This window comes from Theropithecus gelada, chromosome 20, assembly GCF_003255815.1.
Source record: "Theropithecus gelada isolate Dixy chromosome 20, Tgel_1.0, whole genome shotgun sequence".
Lineage (NCBI taxonomy): Eukaryota > Metazoa > Chordata > Mammalia > Primates > Cercopithecidae > Theropithecus > Theropithecus gelada.
This window is the reverse complement of record NC_037688.1, coordinates 39,165,226-39,179,426: the sequence shown is the minus strand read 5'-3', so window position 1 is coordinate 39,179,426 and position 14,201 is coordinate 39,165,226. Positions and strand designations below refer to the sequence as shown.

Sequence of the window (14,201 nt, the reverse complement as noted above, 5' to 3'; positions counted from 1 at the left end):
GGCTTCTGCAAAGATCCTATTTCCAAAGAAGGTCACACTCACAGGTACAGAGGCTACAGCGTGAACATGCCTTCTGAAGGCTACAGTTCAACCCATAACAATGACCATCCCAGAAGACGTCAGAACAAGCTCAGGCTAGCTGGTGATTACAGCCGAGAGTTCAGCAGGAGAAGGGCGGGTGGGCTGAGTACTCAGGCTTCCCTTTTCCAATTATTCACCCTGGATGGTAGAGAATTTTTTTTTTTATGCAGAAGCAGGTGAACTGATCGAAGATAACCTATGTAAAAGAGGGTACGTGCCTAGCACACAAATGCCACTTAGTGATGCCACCATGGATGGATCTGGAGGAGGCTCGAAGCTCTGACACTCGGTGACATTTCCACTACCCAGTGACACAGAAGCCTCCGAGGTAGCAGCCACGTGGGCCCCCGGCTAAGGGAGAGACGTGGGAGGGGGGCGGGAGAGGCTCTGCTCTGCCTTGGGAAACAGGGAGGAAAGCTGAATAAAGGCACAGGCTTTTGTGAGCAGAGGCAAGAGACTCGAGTGAACTGTCAGGAAAGTCAGCTGCCGGGGGTGCCGGGTGCGTCAGTGACTCAGACGGGCTACACCGATCCCACAAAAGACGCATCCTCCCACCAAGAGAAATCTGTTTGACTTTAGAAAAGTACAGGTTACAGTGATACTCACTACACACCCCACCTTCCTGCGCAACAGAGGGGAGACAGGAGGAACGGGAACTGCACCCAGGTCCCAGAGGGATCCACCTTTACTGGGATTTTGTTTTCCCCAAAAGCAGGACTGTACTCAAATCACATTCGCCTGGGGTGGTACAGTATCAGAATCCTCTAGTAAGAAGGCTCCAGCCTCATAATACGTGGGACCCCCGTAGGAATGGATCAGATTCTGTGACCTTCCTTGATCCTGAATGAGCTTGATTTTCCCCCGGGCTTAACTGTAACAATTTATCTCTAGAGATAAATTTATAGCGGCCTGACTGAAAGATGGACTCTTTGAGAAGGTTTTCACGCAATGGTGATGGTCTTACTGTCCCAGCCAAAAACCCTATCCTCTCACCCTTAATGCGGACCCTTGTACAAAGGTTTTCAGATGTCCCCGCACCTGCCCATGTATCAGGTTCCTAGATGCTAGAATGGTCACACACACAACGGCTTCTTCTCTTACAGTTCTTGAAGTCAGAGCCTAACACGGGCCTCACGAGGCTAAAATCAAGGTGTGGGCAGGGCTGGCTCCTTCTGGAGCCTCCAGAGGAGAAGGGGTTTCCTTGCCTGTTCTCCAAGGCTACCTGCATTCCTGGGCTGGTGGCTCCTTCCTCCATCTAAAAGCCAGAAATCGCATGGCTGCTTTCTGCCTCCGTGCATCTCCTCCTCTGACTCAGACTCTCCCACCTCCCTCTGTCCCTGGTAGGGACCCCTGTGATGACACTGGCGCCCCTGGATAATCCAGGGTAACCTCCCCATCCCAAGTTCCTTAACCCATTCTCCTCTGTGGAATCCCCTTCACCCTGCAGCCAGAGTATTCCATTTCTGGGGAGTAGGACATGGGCATCTGTCCACCACACAGATCTCAGTGCCCCAGTTTCACAGCCCATTTCCTCGAAGACCAACAAGCCCCAACCAAACTGCTGACTGATCCAGAGTCATCTCTGCCACCCGGCCCCTCACACTGTGCCCACCCACATTTGGTGACTCCGGGCTCACTGAGTGTCCCAAGTATGGCTACTCTCTGTGTCACGTACCATCTGAGAAACCATGCACCAATCTCTCTCTTTACCCTCCCTCACGGGCCCATCCCAAGATATCCTCAAGATGCAGCAATAGCATCGTGACCTCCAGAAAGCTTTTCTTCATCCTCCCAATCCACCCTAGAGACCTCTCTCTTCTTCCCTCCTTATATCCGTGTCATGCTGCATTAGGAATAACTATTTAATCATTTGTCACAGTATGGGGGAATACTTCAAAGGCAAGGACCACAGCTCATTCATCTGTATCTAGCCAAGGCCTGATTTATAATGGGTAAGTCCATCAGTAAGAGATGGATAAAGGGATGAAGGGATGGACGGAGGGATGGGTGCATAGATGGAGGGATGCTGGGGTTGATGGATGGGTGGGTTGCATGGACTGGGAGGCAAACAAACTGAAGGAAAGCACAAAGGAAGGGAGGGAGCATGGGCGAGTGCCTAACAGAAAAATATCATGCTCACTAAATATTCGTTGAGTGAAAGTAAGTAGATAGCTGATGATGGCAGTAAAGGAGGGCGAGCAGGCATGAATTAGGACCACGCTCTATGATCCTAATTCTATGTTTCTTTCATTTACATTGAAAGAACTCAGCTGAGCAGTTAACAACATGAGGAAGAAGCTCAAGACTTGGGCATCATTTGTGCTAAGTCAGAGAGGGAAGCCCCAGCAAGCAGGTAGCTGTGACCTCAAACCAATGACCAGGAGGATTCCAGGAATAGTTACACTGTCAACCAGAATTAGCAAAAACTCAATGAACTATTTTAATTTTCCAGGCTGACTCAAAAATACATCTCTCTGGGACCAGCAAAAAGTGTACGAACTTCTACCAGGCCAGGAACCAGCTCCGAGCTCCACCTCTGGTCATGTCAACTCGATGCATGAGCACAGCTTCAAGGTACTCCCAACCTCACTCCAGGCCCCTGTCTCTGGCTACACTCAGCTTTTAAAACTGTATCCAGCATTCCGGTGGACTGGGGAGCCACAAGGTCACAGGAGGTAGGGCCAGCCTTGGCGCTGTTTAGAATGAAAAAAAAAAGTCTTCACTGTAAGGCCAGACAAGTGCCAATTTCAACCACTTCCTTCCAAATCCTATATTTCTATGAAGTTGTCATGAATGTGAAGGATATTCTTCTCCAACATTTTATTAGGAAAAATTTCAGACTTAAAGAAAAGTTGAATACTGTTATATACCCACCAAAATGGCTAAAATTAAAAAGACTCACAATAACAAGTTGGCATAGATGTGAAGCAACCAGAAATCTCCCGTACTGCTCCTGGGAATGTAAACTGGTACAACCACTTTGGAAAACAGGTTGGTTTTCTCTACAAAAGCTGAATCTATGCAAAACCAGCGAATGGCAACTCATGCCTAACTATAAGCCAAGAGAATTTCATGCACATATTCCCAAAAAGGCATATGCAAGAGACTTCCTAGCAGTATTATTCATAAACGCCAAAGAAGGGAACAACGTGAATGCCCACCGTCAGTAGAATGGGGTATTTTTAGGATAAAATGTGATCCAGCAACAAAAATAAATAACCTTCAGCTCTAAACAGAATGTAGATGAAGTTCACAAACACATGTGGAGCCAAAGAGGCCAGACATAAAAGAACACGCATAGATTTGCTTTCTGTAAAGTTGAAACTTATAAAAAACTAAATAAACACAGACACTGCAGTCAGGAGAGTTATCGCAGGTGAGGAGGATGAAGGTTGGTCTCTGGAAAGTGTTTGACGGTGCTTCCGGGGTAGAAACAAAATCCAACTGATAGCCTGGTGGCAGGTCCATGAGATGGGATAATTCATGGAGCTGTTCATTTGGTTGTGTACTTTTGGAAGAAAGTAATACTTCAATAAAAAGAAAGAAGAAGAAAAGAATGGATGAACCACCATACACCCACCACCTAGACTCTACAATGAACATGTCCCTGTTGGTGTTTTTTCTGGTATCTATTTATTCCTTTATCTGTTCATCAGGCATTATCATTATTACTGATGATAAATGATATTTTTGGCACGCAGGCTGTGAAGCCAAAGGCTCTCACACACTCAGCCAGCCTCCCCCACCGTGGGCTCTCGGCCAAGCCAGGGTGGGTCTGCAAACCTCACTCTCCACCATCGCCTTGTTCCCCGGCACCCCCTTTCCTGACACACTTTGAGCCAACGAGCTGGAGAGCTGAGAAATTCTGGAGCAGACAAAAACCAAGAAAACACATTCCTTTCAGGTCCAGACCCGCCTGGCCCGCGCATGTTGTCTGAACTGCACCATCACCCTATTTGCAGCTTCTTCAGAAACCAGGCCCCAAACTGCCGAGCTCACGCCCTGTGTGCTCACTCCTGGGAATCCAAACAAACTCAAAACATGTCCAAAGCCATCCCAGGAACTGAGAGAAGACTCCTGCCAATTATAAAGCAAAATTTCTCTTCTTATATTAGAGTTGGTGGAGAGAGGCTCAGGGCCCTTCCAAAGGAAGTTGGGTCGCTTCCCACAGAGCTGCCCGGAAGCCAAACTGCAAACCTGCTCCTCTGGCGGGCTGGGGCCTGCGCTGTGACCCCTCCCAGGTGCTCCTCTACAAGGCAAGAGCGGGCTTCCTAAGCTTTTTTGTGCCTTGGACCCCTTGGTAGTCTGGTGAAGCCTCTGGGCCCCTTCTTAGAGCAATCTTCTTAAAAGCATAAAATACATTCATAGGAAACTGCAAAGGAAAGGAAGCTGATCATAATGAAAAACAGCTATCAAAATAGCCCTTAAACTTTCCAATGTAGTAACAGATGCCCTCTTTATTAATCCATCGTATACCAAGACCTAGCTGTGGGCCTGATAACTACTGGAACGTTGGGGTACTGATGAATGTAATGATATTCCAAGATATCCACAACACCAGGAATGAAATATGCAAACACCCGCGATTTCTATTGGTGACTAAGTCACAGGCACTGCTAACACCACTGTGGTTGGTACTGCCTACAGCCGTCATGGAAACAAATGCTAAATTTCAGTTACAGGTTGGTGACCACAAAGATGTCTTTTTTAAAATGTCACATCCAAGTTCACGGATCACTTGAATTCTATCCAAGGACCCAAGGTTGAGAATTCCTGGAAGTCAGGAGCTTTCTTTTGTACCCTTTGTTTTATTGCCCATGAGAAAATGCTCTCTGCACCTAGGTATAGATCCAAACAAACTGTAAGCAGGGATGCAAACAGATACTTGTATTCACAGCAGCACTATTCTCACAGCCAAAACGGAGATGCAACCGAAACACCAACTGACAAATGAATGGACGAATGCGTGCTCGCTCATACACACACACACACACACACACACACACACATTAGCCAGCCTTTTAAAAAAAGAAAGGATTCTGATACATGTTGCAGCATGGATGAACCTTGAGGGCATTACGCTAAGTAAAATAAGCCAGTCACAAAAAGACAAATCTTGTATGATTCCACTCATACGAGGTTCCTAGAGGAGTCAAATGCATACACGTAGAAAGCAGAAAAGTGATTGCCAGGGGTGGGTCGTAGGCGGAATGTGGAACTATCATTTAATGAGGACAGAGTTTCAGTCTGAGAAGATGAGAATGTTCTGGAGATGGACGATGGTGGATGGTTGCATGACAATGTGAATGTACTCAACGAACTTTAACATTTAAAAATGACTGGCTGGGCCAGTGGCACACATCTGTAGTCCCAGCTACTTGAGAGGCTGATGTAGGAGAACCATTTGAGCCCAGGAGTTCCTGGGCAACATAGCCATACTCTGTCTCTTAAAAAAAATTTTTTTAACATTTAAAATGGTAAATCTTATGTTACATATATTTGACCATATTTTAAAAAATTTAAAGACATAAAAATAGGGGGCAGGCGTGGTGGCTCACACCTGTAATCCCAGTACTTTGGGAGGTCGACACGGGCAGATATCTGAGGTCAGGAGTTTAAGACCAGCCTGGCCAACATGGTGAAATCCTGTCTCTACTAAAATACAAAAATTAGCCGGGCATAATGGTGGGTGCCTGTAATCCCAGCTACTTGGGAGGCTGAGACGTGAACATTGCTTGAACCCAGGAGATGGTGGTTGCGGTGAGCCAAGATCGCGCCACTGCACTCCATCCTGGGCAGCTGAGCAAGACTCCATCTCAAGAAAAATAAATAAATAAAATAAAAATTAAAAATAAACAAATAATTTAAAGAAATAAAAATAGGGGCCAGGCGCAGTGGCCCAAACCTGTAAGCCTAGCATTTTGGGAGGCCAAGGTGGGCGGATCACTGAAGGAGTCTGAGAACAGCCTGTCCAATATGGTGAAACCCCATCTCTACCAAAAATACAATAATTAGCCAGGCCTGATGTCACATGCCTGCAGTCCTAGCTACTCAGGAGGCTGAGGTAGGAGGATCGCTTGAACCTGGGAGGTGGAGGTTGCAGTGAGCCAAGATAGCGACACTGCACTCCAGCCTGGGCAGAGGAATGAGACTCCATCGAAAGAAAATAAAAGAAAAGGACAGGACAGGACAGGACAGGACAGGACAGGACAGGACAGGAAAGGAAAGGAAAGGAAAGGAAGAGAGAAAAGAAAAGAAAAGAAAAATGCTCCCTGCAGAACACGGGAAGGTGCAGTTACCATCAAGAATAGGAAGAGCCTCACTTGTGGCTGACGGCTGAGTCGCCAGGTGGCCCTGAGCAGGACCTGTGCCACCAAACCCACCAACGAGATGTGCCACCCTGGGCAAGTTACTTCACCTCTCTGACCTCAATTTCCGCATCTGCAAAATGAGGGCCATGATCGCTGCAGCTGCCGTACCTTGGGCAATGATGGCATGCCTGGCTTGGAGATAAGCATTTTGCAGACACTGTCTCACAAACTTCCAGATAACCCCATGAGCTTAGTAGGTTGTGTCTAGCACGTTACAGATGACTTAGTTAACTTACCCAAAGTCACCTGTCTAGGACATAGCAGAGCCAGGCTGGCTGAAGAACTCAGACTTGTAATTCTCTCTGTATCTCTCTGTCACCTGTAGATGGTCTCTGTCCCTCTAAGCTCCGGTGGGACAGACATCGTCTCTGTTGCATGTGCCATGTTACCCCCAGAGCCCACCACAGAGGAGGTGCTCAATAAACACTTGCTGAGCAATTGAGAGAATCCAGCTCTGTCTGACCCCAATACTGGTTTCCTTTATAAGCGAGGGACCGTGGCATTACAGGATCCCGTCTTTCAGGTCTCCTAACAGATGCTGTGACAAGCCTAGCACATCACAGGTCAGAGGGTTCTGCACGGAACCCCTGAAAGGGGCAGAGGCCAAGGGAGCCAGTTTAAGAGACAGAAAAATAAGCCTACTCCAAGGAGTACAGAAACACTGCCCACACATGGGCACACGTACACACGTACATGCACGCCTGGCAGAAATACCTGCAACTCAGGAGCCAGGAGCTGCAAATTTCTGCCAGTGTGCGGGAGCTGGTCTTTAGTTCAAGTGGCCTTGACGTTTGGAGGGAGCCGAGGGATGAGCTGGGTGTCACATCCAGGCTCCTGGCTAAAGGAAGCTGTGTCTGAGCGAGGTTCAGGGTTACCTGGTGGTGATCCAGCTCACCTTCCTACCAGGGGAAGATGGAGGCTCCACCAGGGACTACGAGGTGGTTGGGGAACAGGAATAGTGTCTCCAGACAAAAGATGATGTCCTCTTGGTTCTTTTCCAGACTTCGTTCTAGGCCACCATGCCTTTTCGCGGGGAGGGGGCTTGGCTGGGATCTAAATGAGGCAACCACGGTTGGGCTGGGTGACTCGAGAACTTGGATTTGTCAGACTGGATGAGTCAGTTGCTTGGCCAGGGCCCAGGTGAGCTTGAGGTGTTGTGAGGGAAGCCCTGCTTCTGGAGTCCAACCAAAACGGGCTGGGAGGGTACCAGACCCATCTCGCGGCCATGTGACCGTGGGCCCCACATCCCTCTGTGTGACAGGGGGTGAGTCTGTCCCCCATTCAGGCCTGGCGCTCACATGGAACAAGATGGCAAACAGGGAGTGACTCCACAGTAATCAAAAGAAATGAACTCGATGTTCAGGAATCAACAGAGAGATCTCCAACACATGAGCATCCTCAGATAGGGTAGAAAAAGGCAAGCTGCAAGAGAACTTTAAAAACATACACAAAGCAAAGAGCAGTAGCTCACGCCTGTAATCCCAGCACTTTGGGAGGCCAAGGCGGGAGGATCACTTGAGCCCAGGAGTTCGAGGCCAGTCTGGGCAACATGGTGAAGTCCTGTCTCTACCAAAAAATTAGCCAGGCGTAGTGGTGCGTGCCTGTAGTCCCAGCTACTCAAGGGGCTGAGGTGGGAGGATCACTTGAGCCTCGGAGGTCAAGCCTGGAGTGAGCTGTGATCACACCACTGTACTCCGGCCTGGGTGACAGAATGAGACACTGCCTCAAAAAAAGAAAAAATATATATATACACACACACAAAGAAATGTTATATATTGTTTTAAGATTATGTGTGTGTCTGTAAAAATATTTTAAGTGTGAAGATGCACAAGAGACTTATAATAAGGGGGCACCTGGAAGTGGGTAGTAAATTAGAGGTGAATGTCAAGTAATTATACTTGACATTTCCAGTAATGTTTTCTTTCTTTCACCTAAAAAAAAGGCAAAGCAAAGAGGACAAAATAGTAACAATGCTCTAGTCGGGGCGGTGGAAATGCGATTTTATGATACTAATCTTTGTGGCTTTTGCTTCCTGTTTGCTTGTTTATTTGTTAGTCAACCTGGAAGGCTTCTTGACATTAGTAGGTGGTGAAGCCACATGTCCCACTGATTGGGTACGCTAAATTGTGTGTTTGTCCTTTTTAATTTTCAAAACTCCAAAAAAAAGAAAAGTCTATCGCAGCATGGGGTGCTCACTAAATGGCACCCTTCTAACAAAAATCCTGGCCCAGGCACCCCTTGGCTCTGCTGAGACACCCCTCTGACCTCTGGCTACTTCAAGTGAGAAAGAGAACTCCACGGGGCGCTGCACAGGCCCTCGGGGAGCTCTGGGCGTCCTTCAGTGGACGGAGCAGCACTGAAGCTCTGCGTCCCTCCTGTGTCAATCCAGGTGTGGCCACCTGGCTTAGGGCTCTGATGACAGGGTCCAACCCACCAATCACACTCCAGGAAACCCAGTGACATCATCGATCGCCAATGGGAGCTCCTGATCATCATGGGCCAATCGGTGTTGCCACACTGGGTTGACAGGATTCCAGCTAGAAGCAAAGATGTCTGACATTCCCCTTGTCTTAGGCAGTGGCAGCCCTTATCAAGTGCAAATGGACATGCAGAAGCCTCGTCCATCTGCACTTGGCTCCTAAATTTCAGATTTACTCTTAACTTGTAACGGCACCTCTGAAATCCTGCTTCGACGCTTTTCTTCTCACCTTCCTGGATAAAAAGAAAACAATATTCTGTACCCTACATTTCATTGTTTCAGACACTGGCCTTTCTTGGAGAAATTCTATCTGTAAGATTTGGGATGCCAAAAAGATAAGGAAACACTCAGGATACCTTATTCTCCTTTCCCTAATCTCGGCCAAGCCCCAATTGAAGAAAAGTATCTTATGTTTGAAAACCCAACCGACCCCCTAAACTGGCCATTTTGAAATCTACAACATATCATAGGAGCTTTAAAAGCCACTTGGTTTCTCCTGTTAGTTCATCATCCCACATCTGCCTACAAATACGCAAGACTTAGGAGGAAAAGAAAATGCACTCCAGGGAGGGGCTTTTTGGAGAAGCTCCGCACAGACTCAGCCCGCTGGGTTCAGGGTTTGAATGTAAGCACCCTCCCCTTAGCTGAAGTACCTTCGAGACACTCAGCCCCCTCCTCTTCTGGAAGCAGAAATGCTATTGTTGCAACCCAGTCCTTCCAAGAACCCGCAGTGGCATTTCAGGGAGGCGGCCGACCTTGGCGGTCACCGTTCCACAGAGCAGAACGACAGCGGGGGCAGCTCGTGTTTGCTATTCGGGGGGGTGGCAAATGCGAAGCCACCAGATAACTAAAACCTCTGCTGTCTTCCTGCCACTGCCGACCATCACCATAGGAACCACATCCTGCTGCTACCATGGCAACCGTGCAGTACCATCCGCTCAGCAAGCAATGATGCAGAGGCCACTCAGGAAGGCTTGCCGAAAGGCCTCGGGGCTGACAGGGTCCTGTGGTCCACAATCACGACGACCGGGCAGTGACAGAGAAAAGCATTCCAGAACAATACATTCTTTGGTTTAAAAGCCCTCCTCCTGCTGTTCCTCAAGAATTTATCTCAAAATTAAATCCTGTATAAAGCGCATTGCTATTCCTGGGCTGCAAAAAGCTCCCGGGCAAAATGCAACAGTGAAGAGCTCGGGGGTGGGGGGTCCTTTTTCTGATGCATGGCCACAGCTAAGTTAAAGAGGATGCGAAACCCAGGGAGTTCCCCACAATTCAGCCATACACTCACGACAGCAGCAGCTCCTACGGTAGACCCAGGCACCAGGGCTGGCCCTCTCAGGAGCAGCCTCTGATTTCCTCCTCCTAACCCTACTTGCAAACCTAATTCCTCACTTCCTACACACATTTCACAGAGGAATGAGGCTCAGAGAAGCGATTTGCCCAAGGTCACACAGCACAACGGGCAGACTGTCTGATTCTCCAGTCATGAGAAATTCTGATCAACTTAATTATATCCAATGCCAAGTTCCATGAATCAGGCCCTACTTATTCATCACAGCTCATCTTGATTTTCTTTCTTTCTGTCTTCTCTCTCTTTCTCTCCCTCTCTCTCTCTGTTTCTTTAAGAGATGGGGTCTCACTATGTTGCCCAAGCTGGTCTTGAACTCCTGGGCTCAAATGATCCTCCTACCTTGGCTTCCCAAAGTGCTGGGATTAAAGGTATGAGCCACTGCACCTGCCAATTTTTAATAAGCATTGTTTTAAGTAAGCAAACACTCTCTACACCATAGAAATTGCTTATTTGTTGTAGGCATTGTTCAAGAACTTTACCAGTGGGATCCTGTTTGTATCTCCCAGAGTCTCTGAGGTAGAAACCACTACAGATGAAGAGACCAAGGCAGACAGATGAAGTAACTTGGCTGAGTGCACACAGCAGGCAAGAGGCAGACCTGGGGATCAAACCCGGCCAGCAGGACTCCAGAGAATGGGCTCACAGCTGCTTTGCTATACAGCTTCCTGACTACCTGGGCAGCTGAAATGCAAATCTTAGGCCCCACCTGCTAAGTATAGTCCCCCAAGGCCTCCCACCCTTGAAACTGGGAAACGACCCCACCGGGCTACCTAGGAGCAGGCGCATCACCAGCCACTGCTGCACCCCTGCTGCAAAGCCAACATAATGACAGCTTTAAAGAACAGCCCCTAGAAGGCAGATGGGACCTTCCCAGGGAGCCACAACTACAATGCTTGTTCTTGTCCCCAAATAGTGGTTTCAGTTTCAGAGCCCACTTCCCATTCATTGCCACTCAGGATGACAAAGCCCTCAACACTGAGGGCTGGAGGAGAGGAAGGGAACATTACTGAGTCTACCATGTGCCAGCACCTCACTGAGGCATCTCCATGATGGACATACTTGAGTGAACCATGTCAAATTGCCATTCTGTAGATTAAAATGGTAAAATGCTGGCAATTTCATATGTTTTATCCTGTCTTATCGTCATAACAACCCCACTTTACAGATGAGGAAACTGAGGCTCAATTTCCTCAAGTGAGGTTAAATGGTTGGCCAAGGTCACAGAGACAGGAAGTAGGAGACCCAAGATTCCAACCCTAGCTGGTCTCAGTCAATGTCCTTCCCCTCTACCATGCACACACTATTTTTCCTGAACTGCCCAGGGGCATGAGAGGCCAAGCAAGGGTATGCCTGAGTAGAGAACAGTCCAGAGAACCCAATTCCTCTGCTGACTGAGTTCTGAGTTAAGGGATCAGGACTTCCTTGGGCAGACCACACTCTGCTCTTAAATTGAAGCAGGCACAGTTTAGCAAGTACTAGCAAGACTATAATCACAGGGATTTTATTTTGTGTGTGTTTGTGTGCTTTGAAACAGGGTCTCACTCTGTCACCCAGGCTGGAGTGCAGTAGCGCGATCACAGCTCACTGTAGCCTCAACCTCCCAGTCTTAAGTGATCCTCCCACCTCAGCCTCCTGAGTAGCTGGGACTACAGGCATCACCACACCCTGCTACTTTTGTTAAAAAATACTTCGAGGCCGGGTGCGGTGGCTCACGCCTGTAATCCCAGCAGTTTGGGAGGCCGAGGTGGGTGGATCACAAAGTCAGAAGTTCAAGACCAGCCTGGCCAACATGGTGAAACCCCTTCCTTCTCTACTAAAAATACAAAAATTTTAGCTGGGTATGGTGGTGCGGGCGCCTGTAATCCCAGCTACTCGGGAGGCTGAGGCAGAGAAGTGCTTGAACCCGGGAGGCAGAGGTTGCAGTGAGCCGAGATGGCGCCACTGCACTCCAGCCTGGGCGACAGAGTGAGACTCCACCTCAAAAAAAAAACCAAAACAAAACAAAACATATTTTATTTATTTTTATATATATATAGTAGAGATGCAGGTCTCACTATGTTGCCCCAGGCTGGTCTTGAACTCCTGGGCTCAAGTGATCTTCCTGCCTGGGCCTCCCAAAGTGCTGGGATTACAGGCATGAGCCTGGCCTTTTATATGTTTTTAATCAACACCAACAGACAAAGAACACAGGAAACAGGTAGACAGTTACTTAATCGGTTTTGAGTCCCACCTGACTAATGTGAATGGTAGGATGCTAACGCCAACTGAGTAGGGCTGCTCAGAAATACACACAGCCTGTAAGCCAAGGGCCCCACCCCGTGCTGGGCGCCCAGATGGTTCTCAGTGTACATCACTTCCCTTGCTGGTCCTTGGCTCTCTCGCCAAGCTGGAGGGGTATAGTCCAGCCTGGATTCCCGCAGGAACTTCAGTAGACAGCCTCTCCCAGGCCTAGCCGATGTTCTTTCCCAGATAGGTCAAGGTGTTGTCTGTATGCCATTCACCATGAAGTGGTGGCCACTGTTAATTCACGGTCCCGACATCTCTCTCTCTGCTTCCCAACTCCAGGCATCAACAAGCCTGGTGGGCCAGGATGACTCTTAGAGGATGACAGGTCCTACTTTCACAATTATGACAGGTTTTCTGCGCTTGGCTATCTTTTGACCAATGTGAGAGCCAAATAGGAAACGCAGGGGTGAGATGATCCATAGGCTTTAGCCATGGGCATTTCAAAGCCGACTCAGGAAACAGCACCCCATTGACCGCAGCCTTCCGAAGAAGGGTGAGTCCTAAAACAGCTGCACCACCCACCGCCCTCCTCCACTTCCAGCACACACACAATTAACCACGGGGACATGAGGAGTGCAAAGGGACCCCATCACTTACTTTGTGAAAAAATTCCACACATCCACTGGTGCTCATTTTCCCAGAAAAATCCTTGAATCTCGTGGCTGTGGCAGGAGGTCCACATTGAAAAGAGATGTCTGCAGCCACTGCCAACTCTGCACCCTGGCTGCATCTCCTGAGCCTCCAGAGAACGTCGACCTCCAAAAACGGCATTCCCAAAGGATGGGATCATTTCCGAAACACGCCCGGAGAATCGCCTCTGCTCCACATTTCTTCGGGAAAAAATGTTTCCTGCCTCCCTGGTGTTTTTGGGGGAGACTCCAAGGACACACTGGCTCAGATGTGGGGCTTTGTCTTTCTCATAACGGCCTATTATTTATTTTGCAATTTCACAGCTAATATGTGAATACAGGGCTGGCGTTAAAATTTGAATAATAGAGAAATGTGAAGTGTGAAAAGCAATAAAATCCCCTTTACCTGAATTCAAGCCCACTCTCTTGCCAGAGGAGGGTGTTTCCTTGGTCTCATTTTTCTATGCAATCATACACATATTAAAAAAATACCTTTGTGGTATGCATTTGTGTGATGAGTCTTAGACAATAACATGTCTTGGATATCTTTCCACAGCCATGCATTTTAGAGTCACCTCATTCTTTTTCATTGCTGCATCATACTCCACAGAATCAATGTACTAAGACATACTGACCTATTCTTTCACTGATGACCTTGGAAGCTGTCTGGTTTTTCACTCATGACTTTGGAGGCCGTCTGGGTTTTTCACTCGTGACCTTGGAGGCCGTCTGGTTTTTCACTCACGACCTTGGAGGCCGTCTGGTTTTTCACTCGTGACCTTGGAGGCCGTCTGGTTTTTCACTCGTGACCTTGGAGGCCATCTGATTTTTCACTGTGCTACCTTACACATACTTGGGCATGTGTCTATGCCTATATGAGAGAATTTCCTGAGGACAGATCCCTAGATGCTTCGATATCTATTGCCAGACACCCCAGACACAGCGGTGCACTAGACAGCCCTGGTCCCAGCCCCCAGGGAGCCCACAGTTTGGCTGCAGACAAC

General features: G+C 48.2%; 1 protein-coding gene across 2 annotated transcripts in view; it reads right to left on the bottom strand.

Moving 5' to 3' along the window:
* CMIP (c-Maf inducing protein) overlaps nt 1-14,201 on the bottom strand; it is a 264,953-nt gene that overhangs the window by 177,802 nt on the left and 72,950 nt on the right. The gene's annotated exons all lie outside the window — the stretch shown is intronic.